At 41.7% G+C, this 23,379-nt stretch overlaps 1 pseudogene; it reads left to right on the plus strand.

Moving 5' to 3' along the window:
- Positions 1-18,965: 18,965 nt before the first annotated feature.
- Positions 18,966-21,876, plus strand: LOC136157433 (EP300-interacting inhibitor of differentiation 1-like; annotated as a pseudogene).
- The last annotated feature ends 1,503 nt before the right edge of the window (positions 21,877-23,379 follow it).

Raw genomic sequence — 23,379 nt, forward strand, 5'->3', positions numbered from 1 at the left:
ACTTCAGGCCAGATATTGTGACTCTGATGTTGGATAAATAAACTCTATGTGAGGCTCAATTATCTTATTAATAAGAGAATCATGAAACCTGAAGCCTTGGAGAGGTCTTTTTGAATCCCGAGGAACTATTATCTGACTCTGATGGGAAATAAAGAAAAAGGCTTTCCCCTTCCATTCTTTTTGAACTGATCATATTGTTTAAAGTGGAATGCAGGATTTTGTAAACTCAAGAGCAGTGTGGAAATAAGACATTGGGATTTTGGTCTCTTAAATTGAAATTGTTCATACTATCAGAGAATGCCCTGACCCTAACTTCCTCACTGGTAATCTCTGCCATAGAGTCAGAGCCTACTATATGCCAAACACAGTTCTTTGTTTCTTATATGTTTACTTGTATCATATCACTTGTCTTTTATTTATACATCTAACACAAATATACCTTCACACTACTGTCTTAGATGAAATACTTCTAGATGACAAAAAAAGAAGTTAGTAAAATTCTCTAGAGAATGCGAATGTTTCACCCTAGTACTAGAATCATTATAATGACTTTCTCAAAAAATAAAAATGCAGTCTTTTAGATTCATGATGAAAGAAGTAAGTACTTGCTTATTGGTATATTCACATAAAAATATGCATAAATATTATATATATATGCAAACTTCCAATGAAATCAGTCATATTTTTAAAATTTATTTGTTTTTAATTGAAGGATGCTTGCTTTACAATATTGGTTTGATTTCTGCCACACATCAACATGAACTAGCCATAGGTGTATATATGCTCCCTCCCACCTTGCTACCCCTTTTCCTAGTCCTCTTGGTTGTTAGAGCCCCAGTTTGAGTTCCCTGAGTCATATGGCAAATTTCCATTGAATCAGCTGTATTTTATCATTTCAGTTTCTATCAATAAAACAGGAAAATTAGCTATATTATTTCTCTTTGGGGGATTAAGATTGAAACATAAATGGGAGAATTTGATCTGTTATTTCAATTTACTTTCACACATTTTTATTTGAACCACTGAGATTAACTGTATTCATATAGCTAAGCTCTGGACCAGCTCTTGTACACATTTGCAATAAAACCATCTTTTCCTGGGGGAAAAATACTGTTAGTTGCATGCAGACAGAAGAGAGAGGATAGGACTGGGTTCTGGAAGTTGGACCAAGCCACAGGAAGGCATTTGCTCTGTTTTCTGTTTTCAGGCTTGGAGAGAATGGAGAGTAATGACACTAATAGTAATTACTATTCTTAGGACCAACCAGGGAGAGCTGACTTGATGACTCAGTTTAACGTCACCATAAACATTTCATGGTGAACATCATTCACCTTTTGCAGGCAAGAAAACTGGACCTCAGATTAGTTAAATCCCTTGCCCTCATGCCCCAGTTTTCCTCTCCACATCCCCCAGGGAGAGTTTGTTTGTTGGAGCAGCTGAGATGAAAAGAGAACTTTGCAAGAGGCTTCCTTCTGTTGGAGTTTAATTTGCAAACTGAGGGGAATGATGTAGCTTGTGTGGGGTCTCTGGAAATTTGTGAAAACAGAAGTAACTTTCCTTAGTCACATAAGAGGGGAAAATGATGGATGGCAGTGAGTAGTGGCAAAGAATAAAATCTCTGAACCCGGAGGTGGACCTGGCCCAGTAAGGCATTTCTTCCACTTCCTCACTGGCTCCCAGTAACAGGCGCCCCCTCCTAGTCCAGTCCACTCCCACAGTGCTCCCCTTATGGATGAGGGTGAAAGTCCTCCTTGTGCATAATTTTTGTTTCTGAAAGCTTTGTCTTAACCTCTAAATATTCTGCCAGGATTTTAGCATGAAGCTCTCTCAGGTTTTTCTGGGTTCCTTCTTTCAGATCTATTTTCTTCCCATTTTAACCAATTAACACATATCTTCAAAACGTTTCTACATCCCTGTGGTTGGGCACCCCAAACACCTCCATCAACTCTTATTTTCAAATGATAAGAGGAGATATTCTAGGAGAATTCTGACTGTGCAAGATTTTCTTTCTCCTGGAAATTTCTCTATTCTACCTTTCCTAGCCCCCTCCTTCCATTCCAGGCCTGTTTCCTTCAAGGTGATGAAGATATACTGGTTTCCCTGCAAACCCAACTGACTGATCAGAGCAGCCCTCCCTGGATTGTGGAGTCAGTTCACCAAGGACACCGGGCTCCAGATTGGAACAACACCTCCTGACCCTCCGGAACTTCTTGGTGTTATTGACTAGCAAGTTTCTACAAAACATTCTCCCTTTTTTAATATGTTCATTTACCATCTCTGTCATCAGATATTTTAAAGTGCTCTTTATTCATTATCTTAAAAACTGTCAAGTAAAGTGTAAATTGATACAACCACTTTTAGAACTGTATGGAGGTTCCTTAAAAAAATAAAAATGAAATTATCATATGACCCAGCAATTCCACGACTGGGCATATGCCCTGAAAAAACCACAATTCAAAAAGACAAATGTACCCCCCACCAATGTTCATCACGGCATTATTTACAATAGCTAAGACATCGAAGCAACCTAGATGTTTATCAACAGATGGATGGATAAAGACGTTGTGATACATAAGCAAAATACTTAGCCAGAAAAAGGAGTGAAAGTGAGGCAGTTGTAGGGAGATGGAAAAACCTAGAGTCTCCCATATAGGGTAAAATAAGTCAAAAAGAGAAAAACAAATATCGTATATTAACGCATATATATGGAATTTAGAAAAACAGTACTGATGACCCTATTGCAGGACAGGAATAGAGATACAGACATAGCAGACATAGCAAACAGATTTGTGGACACAGTTGGGGAAGGAGAGGATGAGATGAATTGAAAGAGTAGCCCTGACATATATACACTACCACATATGAAATAGATAGCTAGTGGCAAGCTGCTATCTAGCACAAGGAGCTCAGCTCAGTGCTCTGTGATAACCTAAAGGGGTAAGATGGGTGGGTGGGAGTGCGCTTCAAGAGGAAAAGGATATATTATACTATAGCTGGTTCACATTGTTGCACAACAAAAACTAACACAACATTGTAAAGCAATTATCCTCCAATAGAAAATCAATAATAAATATATAAAAGATAAACTTGATGATTTTTAAAAAAAACTGTTAAGGGAAGGATTGAATCATGCATCCTTTTTCTGGATGAACTTGTCAAAGTTTTGGGTTTTTGTACAGTCAAAAACACAATTCTTGCTCTTGTTGCAAGCGGGCTGGTATCAGTGAGACAGCCTCCTGTCCCCCACTGTCTGGGTAGGGATGGTATTGAGACCTGAGGAGTTCAGGGTTCCCATCACTTTCTTAGGGTCTTGACTCGAAGGTACCACTTTCCCCACCTCAAACCATTGGACAATCGTGTGGAAAATGTGATGGCAAGTGTGCGATCTGTGAGTCTCTGTGAGTCCTCTATGCATCCTGCACCCTGATGTGCATATGCAATGTGTAACTATGGCTCTTACCAGGGATGTTGTGTGATTGGTAGAGGCCCAGAGTTTGATACTGGAGATCATCACCCAAGAGAAAGATAGAGATGATTGCCCAAAGATTGTCACTTTGGGGAGCTCTAAGGCAAATCTCTTCTTTAAATGAAAAAAATATGGCTTCAAGAAGAGGTGATTGATGGGCTGCCTCTTCCTTTCCTCATCAAACTGCTGCAGCTGCCAAGACAAATGCCTATGACTGCAAGCAGAAAGGAAGTGGAACACAGAACATCAACTGAATTGCCTATCAGTACACTGGAACCTTTCCACCCTTTCCTCTTCTCTCACTCAGAAGTGGTAAGAATGGAAAAAAGATTCTTTGCAGCGCATTCTGGCAGGCGGTATCAGAGAAAAACTGATAGATTAGTTTCACGGTGTTTCTTAAATTCAAGAAGTAAGGCTGTGTTATCCACATTGAAAAGTTCTTTACACCAAAACCTTCTAAAACAGAAGTATCATTTCAATCTTCTGTTTGAGGAGTTGACTGTGACACTATCTGCAGTGAGACACATGTCTTACAGCAGCTCTGATAGCAGTTGTCCTTGATGAAACATCTGCAGTGTCGTGGAGAGCTCTCAGAACAATAAATATAGACATTTCATCTTGCAATCATGTTTCTTTTCTTCTAGAAAATTGAAAACCCTTTCTGCTGCTCTTGTATTATAAAGCAGGTGCTTATATTTTCTAATAAAAAACCCCCACAGTTCTCATCCAATGTCAAATGAACATCAATGAGAAATTCTATTTAACTCATTAGTGAATGGGAAAAATGAAGTTGCTCAATCATGTCTGATTCTTTGCAACCCCATGGACTGTAGCATACCAGGCTCCTCTGTCCATGGAATTTTCCAGGCAAGAGCACTAGAGTGGGTTGCCATTTCCTTCTCCAGGGGATCTTCCCGAACCAGAGATCAAACCCAGGTCTCCCACATTGCAGGCAGATGCTTTACCCTCTGAGCCACCAGGGAAGCTATCAGACAGTAAAATCAGTGCTAAAAGCAACCGAGTTTGCTTGGGCGATCAGAAAATTTCCTTTAAAAAAACCAAAGAATATTAGAATAGGATTTCTAAGGTACACAAATGGTGAAAGTCCTATAAGACAATAAAACCATAACCTTTGTAGCCGTGTTTTCTACTGGACATAAATCTACAAGTTAACATGGAACTTCACAAGGCCCGGCCTTAAGTTAAATAGCAAAACAAACACATACAATAAAAATTCTTTTTCCCTATCATCCATCTAGCATATATCAGTTAATGCATGAAAACTGATTCTCGATTATTGCTGCCATCAATGGAGAATCAATTATCAGTCATGTGCAGCACAGAACTGATCTTTCCCAAGAACTAAAACAAAAGCAAGGACACAAATACAGAACATCAAGAACAACAAGAAAATAAAAACCAGAGAGCCAGCAAAAAAAAAAATTCTTAGTTCCCGGGGAATCATTATTCTGGGAGCCATGCTTGGATTTAAGCAGCCCTGAGTTACACTTCTTCAGGAAAGTTTACCTGCTCCCTCAGGTGAGTCCACTCAAGCAAGTATATGGGACCTCCAAAACTGTCCATGCATAATTTTTTGAAAGGTTTGAAAATCTGACTCTCATATAAACATAAAAGAAACATGTCAAGTATTTTATTTCATTTATATTAATTGATGAAGCAAGCAACAGGATGGTAAAGATGGTTCAAAGAGTAATTGAAAAGTTGACAGTATGGGTTATCTAATAAAGAGCTGACAGGATAAAATGCTAGGTAAGGTAAAAAACTTCATGACCCAGATAATCACGATGGTATGATCACTCACCTAGAGCCAGACATCCTGGAATGAGAACTCAAGTGGGCCTTAGGAAGCATCACTACAAACAAAGCTAGTCGAGGTGATGGAATTCCAGTTGAGCTATTTTCAAATCTTAAAAGATGATGCTGTGAAAGTGCTGCACTCCCAGGATGACCCAGAGGGATGGGATGGGGGAGGGAGGTGGGAGGAGGGTTCAGGATGGGGAACACATGTAAACCCATGGTGATTCATGTCAAAGTATGGCAAAAACCACTACAATAATGTAAAGTAATTAACCTCCAATTAAAATAAATAAATTTGTTTAAAAAAGAAAGAAAGTTCTGCACTCAATATGCCAGCAAATTTGGAAAACTCTGCAGTGGCCACAGGACTGGAAAAGGTCAGTTTTCATTCCAATCCCAAAGAAAGTTCAAACTACTGCATAATTGCACTCATCTCACATACTAGTAAAGTAATGCTCAAAATTCTCCAAGCAGGCTTCAACAGTACATGAACTGTGAACTTCCAGATGGTCAAGCTGGATTTAGAAAAGGCAGAAGAACCAGAGATCAAACTGCCAACATCCAATGAATCATTGAAAAAGCAAGAGAGTTCCAGAAAAACATCTGTTTCTGCTTTATTGACTACGCCCAAGCCTTTGACTGTGTGGATTACAACAAACTGTTGAAAATTCTTCAAGAGATGGGAATACCAGACCACCTGACCTCCCTCTTGAGAAATCTGTATGCAGGTCAGGAAACAACAGTTAGAACTGGACATGGAAAAAAAGACTGGTTCCAAATCGGGAAAGGAGTATAAGGTTGTATATTGTCACCCTGCTTATTTAACTTCTATGCAGAGTACATCATGAGAAACGCTGAGCTAGATGAAGCACAAGCTGGAATCAAGATTGTCAGGAGAAATATCAATAACCTCAGATATGCAGATGACACCACCTTTATGGCAGAAAGTGAAGAAGAACTAAAGAGCCTCTTGATGAAAGTGAAAGAAAAGACTGAAAAAGTTGGCTTAAAGCTCAACATACAGAAAACTAAGATCATGGCATCTGGTCCCATCACTTCATGGCAAATAGATGGGGGGGGGGGAACAGTGGAAATAGTGGAAACAGTGACAGACTATTTTGGGGGGGCTCCAAAATCACTGCAGGTGGTGAATGCAGCCATGAAATTGAAAGATGCTTGCTCCTTGGAAGAAAAGTTATGACCAACCTAGATAGCATATTGAAAAACAGAGACATTACTTTGCCAACAAAGGTCCACCTAGTCAAAGCTATGGTTTTTCCAGTAGTCATGTTTGGATGTGAGAGTTGGACTATAAAGAAAGTTGAGTGCCAAAGAATTGATGCTTTTGAACAGTGATGTTGGAGACAATTCTTGAGCATCCCTCGGACTGCAAGGAGATCCAACCAGTCCATCCTAAAGATCAGTCCTGAGGGTTCATTGAAAGGACTGATGCTGAAGCTGAAACTCCAATACTTTGGCCACCTGATGTGAAGAGGTGATTAGAAAAGGCCACCTGATTAGAAAAGACCCTGATGCTGGGAAAGATTGAAGGCTGGAGGAGAAGGGGATGACAGAGGTTGAGACGGTTGGATGGCATCACCAACTCAATGGAGATGAGTTTGGGTAAACTCCCGGAGTTGGTGATGAACAGGGAGGCCTGGCCTGCTGCAGTCCATAGGGTCGCAAAGAGTCAGACACAACTAAGCGACTCAACTCAACTGAACTGAAAGTAAAAATTTTTAAAGCAGTCAGTGTGCTACAGAATAATACGTTAAATCTTTGGGATTATTTTTTCAATCTGACAGAAATCTACTAGTTCAGGGTAGAACCTCACAATGTCTAAACTTTAATCAAATAGTAAGTAGCAAAGTCAAACATACATATTAGAATATTAAATTCTAGAATATTAAACAATCCTATGATAAGCCTGTGAAACACAGATATTGAAAGAATATGCCTAGAATACTAAATAAACCTTAGATGAGCTTGTGAAATGACATTGAAAGGATATGCATTTATCCTCCAGCTATATTTCCAAACTTTGGATGACTTTTAACTCAGAGCTCAGATGACATTTAAAGCCATGAAACTGAATGAGATGGTTCATGAGTTGCCTAAAACTAGGAATGATTAAGTAACTCCTCCACCTTTCTGTGTTTCCACAAATGGCTAAGGGACTAACCACAAAAGACAACTTCATTCTCACACAGTCTAAGAGCTGCCTCCACTCTTCCTCAATGACTTTCTTGTTCTATAAAACCCCAGTTTTCTCCCTCTTCTTTGAGACTTTCCTCATTACTAAACATTCTCTGTATTATAATGGTCTGAATAAAATAATCTCTTTAGCTTTCTAGTGCGTTTCGTCTTCGACAATCACTAAGGCATCATAAAGAAAGAAGAGTCTGCTTTTTCTATGAAGCCCTCCACTCTTTGCTCCATTTCCCCAAGTGCATTTTTAATGTAAATTATTGTATGCATTTTTAAAAGGTAATACAAAACAGAAAAAGACATACAGTGAAAAATGTCTCCTTTTTTCCTCCTCCTTCTGCTGTCTATTTCACCTCCCAAAGCAACAATTTCTTTCATTCTTTTCAAGAACTTCAATGTGTTCCACTGTGTGAATAAACCACAATTTATTTTACTGTTCCCTACTGATAGCCAAGCTTTCTCCTTGGAAGAAAAGTTATTACAAACCTAAACAGTATATTAAAAAAGAAAAAAAACAGAGACATCAATATGCCAACATATATCCATCCGGTCAAAGGTATGGTTTTTCCAGTAGTCATGGATGGATGTAGAGTTGGACCATAAAGAAGGCAGAGCACCAAAGAATTGATGCTTTTCAAATTGTGGTGCTGGAGAAGATTCTTGAAAGTCCCATGGACTGCGACCAGTCAATCCTGAAGTAAATCAGCCCTGATTATTCATTGGAAGGATTGATGCTGAAGCTGAAACTCCTATACTTTGGCCACCTGATGGGAAGTGCTGAATCATTGGGAAAGACCCTGATGCTGGGAAAGACAGAGGGCAAGAGGAGAAGGGGACGACAAACGATGAGATGGTTGGATGGCAACACTGACTTGATGGACATGAGTTTGAGCAAGCTCTGGGAGTTGGTGATGGACAGGGAAGCCTGGATTGCTGCAGTCCATGGGGCCACAGTCAGACACGACTAAGTGACTGAACTGAACTGAGAAGTCAGTGATCAAGAAGCAAAGAGGCTTTAGGTAAGACCCAGATAGGATTATATTCAATATCTTGTAATAACCTCTGTGGACAAAGAATGCTGCCTGCCACATCAGTAAACTAAGGATGTCACAGTCATCACCAATTTCAGTCACCTCAAGGGAGAGCCCTGCGGGAACTCAGGAAAGAAACAAAGAATGCCTGCCATCTAGGGTTACCAGTCTGCAGCTACCCCTCAAGGGTGCAGCTTTAGGAAACTCAGGATGGGAAAACATAAGATATTGGTCCCAGATAGCTGAGTTCAGTTCAGTTTAGTTCAGTCGCATAGTCATGTCTGACTCTTTGCAACCCCATGGACTGCAGCATGCCAGGCTTCCTTGTCCATCACCAACTCCTAGAGTTTGCTCAAACGCATGTCCATTGAGTCGGTGATGCCATCCAACCATCTCATCCTCTGTTGTCCCCTTCTCCTCCTGTCCTCAATCTTTCCCAGCATCAAGGTCTTTTCCAATGAGTCAACTCTTCACATCAGGTGGCTGAAATGTTGGACTTGAGCATCTTCTTTCCAATGAATATTCAGGGTTGATTTCCTTTAGGATTGATGGTTTGATCTCCTTGAAGTCCAAGGGACTCTCAATAGTCTTCTCCAGAAAAATGTTATATTTAACCTGAGATATCTAGTTTATTTTTATTAACAGTAACTTTTTATTCAACCATCTGCTCTTTTTCACAAAACTCATATTTCCAAGCTCCCCTCTTGCCTCTGCAAAGTTTTCAGTGTTACTTGAGATGCTGCCTCCCAGGCTTGATGTCCTAAAAATGTCTACTGAATGAAACATATCTCTCAACTTTTAAGTTGTGTGTGTTTCCCAGTTGACACCTATAATGGAAAAGAATCTGATAAAAGAGATTTTGAAATATATATATATATATATATATATATATATATATATATAAAATATATCGAACACAACATTGTAAATCAGCCATACTTCAATTTTTTTAAAAATTTTGAAGAAAAAATAAGAAAAGAAAACCCAGATAAGGAACACTCCCACCCCACCAAAAAATGCTGTGGGTTTTTGAAATATAACCTCTGAGGCTCCTTCCTGTTCATCGCAGCACTTTACACCATTCATCTGCATTTTGCTCCCTGAATTCTTGCCTTTGAGGACTAACTGATGAGAACATTTCTGGTACACTCACCCCAACTTTGTCCTAAAGGGAGTAGGGTGAGAAAACCTGAGGGCAGCTTTCCCAGGTCCTCCCTGTCTTCAGGGACCCCCATGTGGGTCCTTGTCCAGTGACAACGGCCGGATTTGTCCCAACCCAGAGCAAAGGAACCAGCAGTTGGAGCAGTTCTGGTGACGGACTGCTTCTTTTCTGAACCTCTGTGTCCCAGGCCCAGACTGGGTAAACCGAAGAACAATGGTGGGGAGGTGCTTGGGTGCAGTTTAAGGGTGGTGCCTCATTACGTGTTAAGGAGGCCAACTTTTCCAACAGTTCTCAGGCAGTCCAGAAAATGACCTCTTGATTTTGGCCTTTCACTCACCCCGATAATGGACAGGATGCTCGGCAGAGACATTACTGGAAATAAGACAAATCTAAATGCCACAAGAGCAGAGAATTTCAGAGCCAGAAGGGACCTTTCAAGATCAACTTATCCTACCCTCTCATTTTACAGATGTGAAAACAATCTCAGAGATGGGGACGGTTGACTGGCATCACAAAGCATGTCCCCACAGAGCATGTCCCCACACAGAGCAGGTCTCCAAGGCCATGCAGCCCTGGAACTGAATCCACATGGAGTTCCAAATAGGCAGAGACCAACCAACATAGTTGTCCCATGGATGCCAGACTCAGAAATGACCTTACCTGTGAAACTTCCAAAGCAAAGCTCCCCCCGCTAAGTCTGGACTGTGCCTCTGTGCTCAGTTCAACCTCTGGGGGGTCAAAAAGACCTCAGAGCTCTCAGGTTCCTTTCCAGCGTGGCTGAAGGCCAGGAAAAATGTCAAGGGAACCTGAGTCAGAGGCTAATCTCTGAGAATCAGAATATTTCCTGCTTTATTAGTAAACAAAGGAAGTCACAGTCCTTAGGGATTGCTGTCATCCCAAGGGTGAGCCCTGAGGGAACTCAGGAAGGAAACAAAGAAAGCCTGCCATCTAGTGGTCATCAGGATGCAGCTACTCCCTATGGTGAACCCTGAGGAAACTCTGATATGAAAACACAAGATACTGGCCCCAGACAGCTGAGGAGCATATCAAAGAAATGATTTCAGTGAGCTCAGACTCTTGCATCTTCCAATGAATAGAAAAGCACTACATTCCTTAACTTGGGATATCTGGTTTTCTTTAACTAATAATCATCTTTTGATGTTCCACCTACCTGCCCTTTGTTGCAAAAACTTCTGTATAACTTAGCTCCCCTGCGGACTCCTCAGAGAAGTTCTTTCAGGGTTACTTGAGATGTTCTCTCCAGGGCTTGACGTCCTAAAACTTCCCACCGAATAAAACATGATTCTCAAATTCAGGTTGAGAATATTTTTCAAGTCAACACCTCCATGTCAGATGAACTGGGTACATGGGGAGCTAGTCTGAAACCTTCTCCAGAAAGCTGTTTTCAGTCCCCAGGTGGAAGATGTCACCCCCTTCCCAACCCCTCTTTTGTCACGTGCTTCATCTTATCCGATCATATCTAATTTGGGACATCATATTTACAGTCAGTTAAGTTTTGAAAACCAGTGAACACACCTAGCTCCCTCTGATCCTCAAACCAGCACTAGGAGGGGAAGATTCAGATGATGCTCCCATTAAACAGCCCTTCAAGGAGAGAAGTGCGAGCCATGGCATGTCAGGGGAGAAAGGAATGCCAGGGGCACATTCGCCTGGCAACAGAGAGGGGAAGTCCCTGCTCCTATGATGGGAAGAGCAGCAACTGTCCTGCACCCTGGAGCCCTGGCAGATCTCCCTGGAACTGTTGCCAAGGACATGTGGCTTCCACCAGCTGCGTGAGTGCTTTCCCACTGGGAGCAGCCAAGACTCCAAGATAGACTCCTTCTATCGAACTTCCATCCTTGTTAAGTTTCTCAGCAAGACCAGGGACCTTTATGTCCCAAGGGATGCCTGCCTCTCTCAGAAGCTCCCTTGCTGAAACTTTCCTGTTAATGAGCCTGGAGTGAGGCACAAGGAGCAGGGAAAAGGAGAGAGAAGACTCTGCACTCCGAACAGGTATACCTGAAGCCTGAGGAGCAGGTTTCAAAGGGACCCCAGGATGACCTCAACCCTCCTTGGTCCATGTCCCACCTGAAAGACCTTTCAGAGTGAAAGACTCAGGGCCATCTGCTTTATATAAGTTGTAACAGTTAGTAGAAAAGCAGAAGCTTAGGCTGCAGGAAAATGGGGCAACTACAACACTTTTATTTTTTTCTTAGTATCCTTGATGATAATACACAGAAATCTGGGCCAAACAGCCCCCCACCCACACATCCACCCACGTCAGGCCCCTGTGTGTTAGTCCCCTCCACTGTCTGTGATCCCATGGACAGTAGTCTGCCAGGCTCCTCTGTCTATGGGATTCTCCAGGCTGGAATACTGGAGTGGGTAGCCATTCCCTTCTCTAGGGGATCTTCCTGACTCAGGGATCAAACCCAGGTCTACTGCACTACAGGCAGATTCTTTACCTTGTCTGAGCTATCAGGGAAGCCCAGGCCTCTCAGTACCTCCCCCTTTTGTCTTCCACTGTTCTAATCCCTCCCAGTGCTTCCTCTGGTCCTATCTCAGATGTCCTCCTCCCAGCCATCCTCCATTCTTGCTGGTCTGTAGATTGCGTATTCCTGTTGTGCAACCATCCCTCCCCCAACCCCTCTGATTGTAGCTCTGGAGAGCAGGGTACTCCACTGTCTCCTTGCCTTCCAGCTATATCCCCTGAATCTAAAACAAAGCTACCCTGGCACACCTGCTGATCCAGTAAGCATTTCTCAATGTGTGCTTTGCACTTGTTAATTCATTTAACCCTTCATCGCCCTGTAAGAAAGACGCTACTATCATCTGTTTTGCAGATGAGAAATCTGGGGCCTCCAGATGATGGCTAATTTGCCCAGGATCCACCCTGATAGTGAGGATGCAGAGGGGAGGCCTGACACCACCCCAGGTGGGAGCAGTCCAGAAGTCACACACACTCTTAACATTACAACTTCTCTGCAGTCCTGAGTGCTTATAAACAGAATCCTTTGAATTTTAATTTAAAAAGACAGTCATAGGGACTTCCCTGGTGTTCCAGTGGTTTAGAACTCACCTACCAGTGCAGAGGACACAGGTTTGATCCTTTCTCTGGTGAGATTCCACATGCCACTGGGCAACGAAGCCCATGTACACAGCTACTCAACCCCCCACTCTGGAGACCACGAGTCACAACAAGAAAGGCAACCGTAACTAGAGAGTAGCCCCTGCTCACTGCAACCAGAGAAAGCCCAGTGAAGTGACAAAGGCCCAACACAACCAAAGACAAAAAAGACAGTTATAGCATATAAAAGGTGAAAATCTCCTATTTGTTCAAGCACCAGTAAATAGCTTTCACATCATGCACAAAACATCAACATAAACTGGCACCCCATGCAGACACACCATGGGGTGGATGCGCTTTTTTTCACCATAAGCTGGATTATTTTATTTCTGTGACATTCGGTTTTCATTTTTTAAACCATCTCATGGTAAGATCTCTGTTTTGGCAATTTCACGTTGGATGACTTCCATCACTCTCATTCAACTTCTCCAATCTTACAATGGCTGCTCACTTCATTTAATTGACATTTCTTTAACTTTACTCATATCTTTGTTACTTATATAACTACCCTAGCTTCATTGCAAGCAATACCAACAATAAATTTCAACTTTCAAGGTGCAAGATACATACCTGCTAAGCAACATTAAAGTGTTACATGAACAGTATGTCTCTGGGTCATTTAAATAATTTTGCACACTACAATTGTCACCCGTGCCATTCCCTGAAAAATGCTTGCACACTGTTGTGGCTTTGGTTTTTTGTTTCAGCATTTCATAACAGCTTTCTTGAGGTATGATTAATGTGCAACAAAGTTCATTCACTGTAAGTATACAGTTTTGTGATTCTTTACTCAATCTTTTTTACAGATTTCTGCAACTATCACCACAATCCGATTTGAAGTGTTCCATTATGATAAAAATTTCCTGCATGCCCATTTGCAGTTAATCTTTGCTCTTTCCTTTAGGCACAGACAACCACTGGCCTGCTTTCTGTCTCTATGGATGTTCCTTTTCTGGAGATTTCATATAAATGGTAGCACTGGGGAATTGTCATGTGTTAAGTTTAACTCTGCTATCAAAAAGTCAAACACAGAGTTACTACACAACCCAGCAACTCATTCCTAGGTTCATACCAAAAAGAATGAAAAGTGTGTGTTCGTGCAAAAACTTATACATGTAATACTCATACTAGTGTTATTCTTAATAGCCAACAAGTGGAAACAACCCAAATGTCCATCAAATGAATAAATGAGATGTGGTACAGCTATAAAGAGCTTCCCAGGTGACGCTAGATAAAGAACCTGCCTGCCAGTGCAGGAGATCTAAAGAGATGTGAATTTGATCCCTGGGCCTGGAAGAGGGCATGGCAACCCACTCCAGTATTCTTGCTTAGAGAATCCCATGGACAGAGGAGCCTGGTGGGCTATAGTCCATAGGATTGCACGACTAAAGTGACTTAGCACACACTCACAGCTATACAGTGTGATATGACTCAGCCATGAAAAGAAAAAAGTGAAAAAAGCCAGACACAAAGGCCATATCGTGGATTCTAGCACTCTTCCTCTTCCCCAGTGCCAGAGATGACTCAGCATTATTCACAAGACTCTTCAAGGCCACAGCAGGTAAGAGGGTGGCTTGGTTTAAGGCCCTGTTGTGTTGAAATTCTTTATGATTTGATCTTTGAAGTCCAGTAGGACAATGAAGCATGCCTATGAACAGTGTCCCGTGTTCCTTGCCACCCCATTTGTAGACAATCAGCAATATCACTTGGGCCCACAGTGCACGGGAATTCAGTAAAACTCAAAGCTGAATTCAAGGTAAGCTGTTACCTTAGGACTGAGTAAGGAGAGACAAGGAAAGGGAAAGATAGGGAGACCCACTACTCCTTCAATCCTTTCTTGTCAGTAAGCAGAAGGTAGAATGTCATTTCAAGAAGTGAAATAAAAATAGTTGAGCTAGTTTTGTGTAGTGTTTCCACTGTTACAGTAAGAATGAAGTACCTGTGTGTTTATGATCTACCAAATGAGGATCATGTGGGATTTTGGCAATTCTGTATTTGAGTGAAATGTTTTTTTATCTGCATTTAAAACCAGCATTGCATAATAAAAAGGTGAATAGAAAGCCCATGCTAATAATTTAGGTTTTTAATTTTTCTTTACTTAGAATGACATTGACTAGCAAAACAAAAAAACAAAATCCACCATGACAGGTCATGAGAAAGACCACAGAAGAGAGGGAAAGTGCCAGAGTCCAGCCCCAGCGGGTCCAGGAGTACCCAAGGGATGAGTGGTGTCAGCGAGGAAGGAGACAGGCACACACAGAAGTTTGCATGGAAGAAAAGGCTTTTTGATTTTTAGGACAGCTCAGCTTTTATAGAATGAACATTACCTCCCCCTTAAGTCACCACATATTACATCAGATATTGGTTTTGTGCTACCGTCAATATTTTTCTTCCCCATGTTTTTCCCCTATGTATTCATCTGGAACATTCCCGATTATAGGGTTTTTTCCTAGAATGTCCCATACTTTAGTCTTCTTGCCTCAATGGCCTAACATTTTCACTCTGACAAAAACAATGTTCCAAAGACTCCAGATATAGTATGAATTCTTTGGATAATAAAACAATACATGGGAAGGGTTACAAAAACATGTTTGACATTTCTGAGAATAGTACCATGTGAGAATCCTGACATTTTTCTTTGTCTAGGACCACAAAACGTCAGTCTACAGTCTTTAACTATGAAGCAGCAAAACACCTCTGAAGCAGCAGAACACCTCTATTAATAGTGAGGTAATGGCAGTGAGGCTGGTTAATATAAATCTTTTATGCTGTTGAAATCCTATGTTACACATTTTCTAATTCTACAAAAATACCCATAATATTCTAAGTTTATTAAGGGAATGGAAACAGTGGACAAATAGCAGCACTGAAATGGCAACAATGAAAACCCTCCTGAACAAAGAGCAAGTAAACTGAAGCAGTACATCTACTTCTGAATCTAAATGTTTCTACTCTTTTCTAATCTAGAACATTATAATCTTCTAAGCAAGCAGCCAAACTATGCCTGTGGCCTTTTCCTTTTTGACTTGATGTTTATGGTCGTGTCCTCAGCCGGAGCAATCGTGAGCATTTCTAAATAGGCTTGGACTTTTCCAGGGAGGCCTGATCTCTATATGTTACATTTCCAAGAATTAATAGAAAACCCAACAACAGTAAGTCAGAGAGAGGAAAGGGACATACCGGGCCCCCGGGACAACCCTGAAGGGAGGAACTGCCTTGCAGTTTCCTCTCTCATCCCATGACCTTGTCTCCGGGAAAACCCCAAAGAGAAGAATTGCCTTGCAAGCTCCTCTCTCGTCCCTTGACCTTGTGACGGATTGGGCACATCCCGGCGGCTCCCAACAGGAAAGCCTTGCATTTATGCTTTTAGCTTTAGTATCTTTAACTTTCTTGCTTGTTTGAACAAGAGTCCCTACATTTTTTTCTTTTTTTTTTGTGCTCTGTGCCCTGCATTTATGTAGCAGACACTGTCCTTGAACCTGTGACCCATTATTCTCTGAGCATGCACCTCCAACAATACTCACTCCGCCCCTCCTCTGCCCACCCTGTCCCACCCAACTCCACCTTGGGGCCACAGGTGAGGTTTGGTGTAAGAATGCACCTGGGTGCACCAGAATCATGAATGCTGCTCTGCTGCACTCTGACTGTCCCATGTGCCTGAAAACTTGTACTTCTCTCTTTGCAGCTTTCTGCCTCTCCCCCCTCCATTTAGGACACATTTACTTGTCTCTCAGTATGAAACCCTATCTTCCCTACAAGTCCATGAGTTCTCTAAGGCACACATCACTTTGTGCTTAAGATATAGAGCAGGGCCTAGAACAGGAGCAGGTCACAGAAGTGTATGAATGAATTGAATATAAGAATGAATAAAAAGTAAAAGTGTGGGTTGTAATAATCCTTCATTCCTTCAACAAGCAAACCCTGACCAGCCCATACTCTTGACGAGGGACATTTCTTGCAGAAGTAGACTCAACTCTAGCCCTGAGCAGTCCCAGATGGCATGCCAATTTCCACCAACTTCTCCCCAGCAGTGTGCTAGTGGAGACCACCAGCACCTCTTTCCTACTTTACAAGTATGAAACTCTCCCTGACCACCCTGGGTTCTGGGCCCTCCTGGTTCTTGGAAAGTCACTGCTCTTTTATTAAAGGGGGTTCGTTCCACCTCTCTTGCACTATTTCCAAGATTCTCAACTTTTGGGGATCATGAATCCCTTCGTAAGTCTGGTGAAAATTATGGACCTTCTCTCAGAAACATGTTTTATATGTATAAAATACATAGTATCTTAAAAGAACCCAATTCTACTGAAAAGAAAGACAGTCGCTCAGTCGTGTCCAACTCTTTGTGACCCCATGGACTGTAGCCCACCAGGCTCTTCCATCCATAGAATTTTCTAGGCAAGAGTACTGTTGCCATTTCCTTCTCCAGGGGATCTTCCCAACTCAGGAATCGAACCAGGGTCTTCCACATTGCAGGTAAATGCTTTACCGTCTGAGCCACAAGTTACCAAATATTTTTAAATCAATTTTCAATATAGAAATAATATGCTGCTTTATAAACACACTTAATAACAAGATCCAGAAGCATATCTAATAATTACCATAATTTTTTCAAATACTAAGGAGCATAAATGATAAGGAGTACTTACAACAACTATGATGCGATATGAAAACATCTGCAATTTCTATTGGCAGTGAAGTCACAGGTCCTGTTAATCATACTGGGTCTGTTTCCTGCATTAACAATGGAAATACTCTATTTCACTTAGTGATTAGGAATAATACGAATTCTGTTCTTTTTTCCCATCCAGGTTCACAGAACCGCCCCCTCACCTCCAAAGAATTCTCTTCCAAGATTGCGACTACCGTTTATTGGCAGTAGAGGGCGCCAACAGCAAGGGGTTCCCTCTGTTGGGAATAGAACCAGAACCCACAGAATTGAGTCCTCAAGCTTCGACAGAAGAGTTTCCTTCTGTCAAATTGTGAATATCACTATTAGAAAAACTAAGAATGCTCTTATCTAGATGATAGTTATTTAACTAAAATTATTATCTAAAAGATTCATCTAAATGATTTCTTCAATGAGACAAGAAATTACCCACACGGTTTGAAAGGATTCTATCCAAGAGAGTTTGTCATGCCGGGTACCTGCTCACCTATTACTTTCTGGTTTTCCCCCTTGTTGCCTAACACCCATCACCAGTGTCAACTGTGTTTTAGTTCTTACTGCAAATTCTGGGCTTTGTCCACACATCCCTTTGAGCTTGGTTAATGGAGCAAGCAGAGAAGAAATGGACAACTTTCTGATGTTCTGGAAGGAGGTGTTGTGGGGGTTCCTGACGAAGGGTGTATGGACAATCCTGGAGAGAGATGATGGAGGCAATAATGTTGGGTGGAGCTGCCCTGTGGGTTTGTGAGCTGAACCGCAGGGAGGATGCTGGCAGCACTTCCTGAATGCAAAGGGAGGCGGGGTGTATTATGTGCAGATGTAGCTGGTTGAAGAAATGAAGAGGTGGAGCTGGAGCTTGTACACCTGACGGAGAGTGTGGAAATGAAAGCAAAAGCGAAGTGAGCGATCTGGGTTGAAGATAAAACCAAGAGGCGACAGTGGATGAAGTCTCCGGGGGAAAAAACAGACTGAGAAGCGCAGAGGGCCTAAGTCCTGCAGAATTTCAACATTTACAACAGATAGAGGAAGAGAGACACTGAGGCTCAGGAGATGGGAGGAAGCCAGATGTGAAGTCATACTTCAAGTTCAGTGAAGAATCATACCAGAAAGAACCATACTTTCAATTCTTCAGAGAACTGAGAAAGATGGCAACTAAAATGTGCTCATGGGTTTAACCACATGGAGGTCTCTGGTAACAATAGTGAAATCTATTTTGGGTGGTTCATTCATTATCCAACAGCATCCTGCCTGAAACTGGATTAGGATATGATTCAGCAAACCCACTTCTGAGTATATTTCCAAACTATAATCAGTATCTGGAAGAGATAGCTATACCCCCAAGTTCATTGCAGCATTATTCACAATAACCAAGATGTCTGTTCACAGATGAATGAATAAAGAAAATGTGATAAAATGTGATGTATCTATAGATATAGGTTCCCACAATGGTGCTCATGCCTAGTATACTCCTTTTGCCATGAGTGGCTATGACCGATTGTCACCCCCAGGATCATGTTACGTTTTATGGAAGCAGCGATTTTGCAGAGGTAATTAAGGTCACTGGTCAGTTGGCTTTGAGTTAATCAAAGGGGGAATCATCTGGGTGGGCCTGACTTAATTGGTGGGAATCTTTAGAAGAAGGTAAAGTCTTAGAGAGAGGCCTTACTATGACCTCAAAGGAGGAGTAAACTGCCCTACCGTGAGAGGGCCAGTGAACCAGCAGAGGGGCTCTGAGAGGAGCCCCCAGCCAACAGCTAACAAGGAAATGGGGGTTTCAGTCCTACAGCAGCAAGGAACTGAACTCTGCCAACAGCTAGTGAGGTTGGGATAGAACCTGAGCCTGCCGCCACATAGCAGCAACAGCCAACACCTTGATTTTACCTGGTAAGCCATGAGGAGAAGACCTTACTAACCTGTCGCCAGGCTCCTGACTCACAAAAACTGTCTGGTAATAAATTTGTGTGGTTTTAAGCCACTAAATTTGTGGAAATTTGTTATGCAGTAATAAAAAACTACTGCAGTGGTTTTTCTCATTAATTAACTCATTTACTTTTTAATTTTTGTGCAAAGACATCTTTATTGTGTACTCTTACATGTGCAAAACTCGTAAGTGCACAACTAAGTGAATACACAAGTGTCTGTGTCACCCAGCTTAATACAGAACGTTTCCAGCACCAAAAATACTTTCCTCATGTCACTTGTCAATATCAGTACTTCCTTCCCCACAGTAACAGAATTTCTAACTTCTGTCACCACTGATTAGTTTTACTCATGCTTGAGTGTCATATGTATGAAATCAACAGAATTCAAACTTTTTTTGTTGCTGTTCAGTCACAAAGTCATGTTTTGTTGTTTTTGTTTAGTTGCTAAGTCTGACTCTTTGTGACCCCGTGGCCTGTAGCCCACCAGGCTCCTCTGTCCGTGGGATTTCCCAGGCAAGAATACTGGAGTGGAGACTTCCCTCGTGGTCTGGTGGGTAGAACACCGAGCTCCCAGTGCAAGGAGCATGAGTTTGATCCCTGGACAGGGAACTAGATCCCACATGCCACAACAAAGACCTGGCACAGCCAAATAAATAAAAATTAAAAAAAAAAAAATACTAGAGTGGGTTGCCATTTCCTTCTCCAGAGGATCTTCCCAACCCAGGGATCAAACCTGGGTCTCCTGCTTGTTAAGTGGATACTTTACCTCTGAGCCACCTAGGAAGCCCATACAAACTGTTTTACATCCAATTTATTGTGCTCAATATTAATGTCAATGAAATCATTCATGTTGTTGTTTGTAGCTGTAAGCCTGTCTTAGTCTGTTCAGGTTGCTGTAATACGATACCACAGACTGGGTGGCTTATAAACAGAAAAAAATTACTTCTCACAGTTCTGGAAGCTGGAAGTCTGAGACCAGAGTGTCAATGAAGTCAAGTTCTGGTGAGAGCCGTCTTTCAGACAGTCAGTCAGTCAGTCAGTTCAGTTGCTCAGTCCCGTCCAGCTCTGTATGCCAGTCCAGCTCTGTATGCCAGGCTCCTCTGTCCATAGAATTCTCCAGGCAAGAAGACTGGAGTGGTTTGCCATTCCCTTCTTTAGGGATTCTTCCTGATCCAGGGATCGAACCCAGGTCTCCTGTATTGCTGGCAGATGCTTTACCATCTGAGCCATCAGGGAAGCAATCTGTCAATAGCAAAAGCTCTATTGTCAGGGGCTGTGGTAAGTTAATGATTCCGTGTAGTTTTACAGACACATTTTCTAACCCACACTGAGGACCTCACTGTAGAGCAGAGGAAGGCCCTATTATTAAAATGATTGAGTGGAAGTTCATGTTATTAATATTAAAACACAAAATACTTAGCCGAGGCCATCTCTGCAAGCCCATGAAGCCTTAAATACACACATGTTGGCTGAAAAACAGACAGCTATACAGTTCTAAAAATCACACCATAATCTTTACATTAAGGTTTAACATAAGCACCAAGAATAAGACCACACAATGCAGCAGTTATCTCAGTGTATTCTACTCTAGTATTGGTTACCATCCTCTCTTTCAATCTCCCATTCAAAGTCAGGGGCCAGGGACAGAAATCTGGCTACTTCTGTCTTCTAGATATTAAGCTTTCAAGTGAAGTTTTGCACTCTGGGAAATGTAGGACTGTGCCATCTAGATTCTAGATTCTAAATTAAAGTTGAATATTTATAATCAGGAAAAAAAAGACAAATGAGATTTTGGAATATTTAATAACACAAAAATCTGTTATTTTTTTTAAATGACAAAAATCTAAGTTTAAAAAAACTTGTCTCAAAGCGTAGCTCCCTTCTTGCTATAATCGCCTTTTGGGAGGTTGAGGGACTTGCACAATATTGGAAATGTACGAGCAGTCCCAGCTCTATGAAGAGAGTACTGACGTGCAGACGGACCTGATACATGGCAAGACTGACCCGCAAATGGAGGCAGGCAGCTGGAGCCAGGAGCATCCCCGAACCACCCACAAAGGAGACCTGCCACAGCTGACCAGGAGGCCCAATCAAGCAGGAGGAGGAGACACAGCCAACAGCAGAGCAAGAGAGGTACTGGGGTTTTGCTAACTGGTCCAAGTCTGGGGAGCAGCCAGGCCAGATTGCCAGCCCTGGCTTCGAGAAGAGTGGATGGGAGTAGGCGAACATGAGGAAGGCTGGGAATTTGATGACTAGGACTATCTGGAAGAGGAGCAATCAAGTGGTGCAGACTACAGAATTTCAGCAGCCCTTGAAGAAGCCAATAAAATGTTTCTGAGAACATCTAGAGCAAGAGAAGCAGCTCTGGATGGCAGATTTCAGATGCATTATGAGTAGACCTCATTTGATCAGTCAGCTTTTATCAAAGAGCTTTTTTTCACTCATGATTGTCAGTCGTTTGACTGAAAAACGATGATTAGGTTATCCATATGATAGTAGTTAAACGATGATATAGGAGGAAACTAGTCAGAAAAGACTCAGCATTCCATTGTCTCTAGGGTTCATTCCAAATAGTTATCTGCCAATGCTTCAATAATAAGAAGTTTCCCCTGGTCTCACAGCACCAAGAATTGAACCCGTGCTTTTAGTAGCAATTCCAAAGAGTCCTTTCTGCTAGTTCAGTTCAGTTCAGTTCAGTCGCTCAGTCGTGTCTGACTCTTTGCGACCTCATGGACCGCAGCATGCCAGGCCTCCCTGTCCATCACCAACTCCCAGAGCCTACTCAAACTCATGTCCATTGAGTCGGCAGTGCCATCCAACCATCTCATCTTCTGTCGTCCCCTTCTCCTCTTGCCCTCTGTCTTTCCCAGCATCAGGGTCTTTTCAAATGATTCAGCATTTCCCATCAGGTGGCCAAAGTATTGGAGTTTCAGCTTCAACTTCCAATGAATATTCAGGACTAATTTCCTTTAGGATAAACTGATTGGATATCCTTGCAGTCCAAGGGACTCTCAAGAGTCTTCTCCAACACCACAGTTCAAAAGCATCAATTTGTAATGTAAGATAAACTGAGTATTCTTCAATATCTCAAAAGGATAATCAAGTCCCCAAAGACATATGTATTGTGTGTGCTATATCCAAAAATGTGTTTCCAAGAGCATCTGAGATTTTGTGTGCACTTGTATCTTAAACGTTTAGAAAGCTACTGTGATCTATAAATCAAGAAAATTCATTGTCTTGACATTTTTTAAAAGTCAAAATTAAGACTTCCTTAATGAAGTTTCAATTTTTATACATTAAGATGTTTGTGAAAGGAAAACAAACTATTTTTAACATCTTTATACTCCAGAGAAATTGTTTATTTCTCTCGATCTCTGTTTTTCATTTACTCTACAGGTAAAAGACTATTTCAACTTCATAATGTAAGAACTGTTAAGTGAAAATTGTCAAGTGAAAGGAAAGCCATACATCTAAAAGAGACTTCCTGAACATTCATGTCTGTCAACACTTAATGATTTTAAACCTGCCCAGAAATCTACCTCAGTATCTGAAGTTTCCCTGTCTCCTCTAATTAAGGTTGTCATAAGCTATGCACTGGCATGGAGATAAATAATTTTTTTAAAAAAAAGCTTAATTCAAATCTATATCTGTAGCATGATCACAAGTAAAGACATAGCCTCACTGTTGTTGTTCAGTCTCTAAGTCCTGTCGGACTCTTTGCGACCCCATGGACTGCAGCATGCCAGGCTTCCCTGTCCCACACTATCTCCTGGAGTTTGCTTAAGCGCATGTCAGTAGAGTCGGTGATGCCATCCAACCGTCTCATCCTCTGTCACCTCCTTCTCCACTGGTGCAGGTGAAAATCAACAGAAAATCAAACTGGAGATTAGTTCATCAAATATTGATGGTTATCTCTGAGTTTGGGGCTTGCGAGGGGATTTTTTTCTATACATTTTTCTGGGATTTACTATTTTTTAAG

The sequence above is a fragment of the Muntiacus reevesi genome, chromosome 1 (assembly GCF_963930625.1).
Source record: "Muntiacus reevesi chromosome 1, mMunRee1.1, whole genome shotgun sequence".
NCBI classification, from domain to species: Eukaryota; Metazoa; Chordata; class Mammalia; order Artiodactyla; family Cervidae; genus Muntiacus; species Muntiacus reevesi.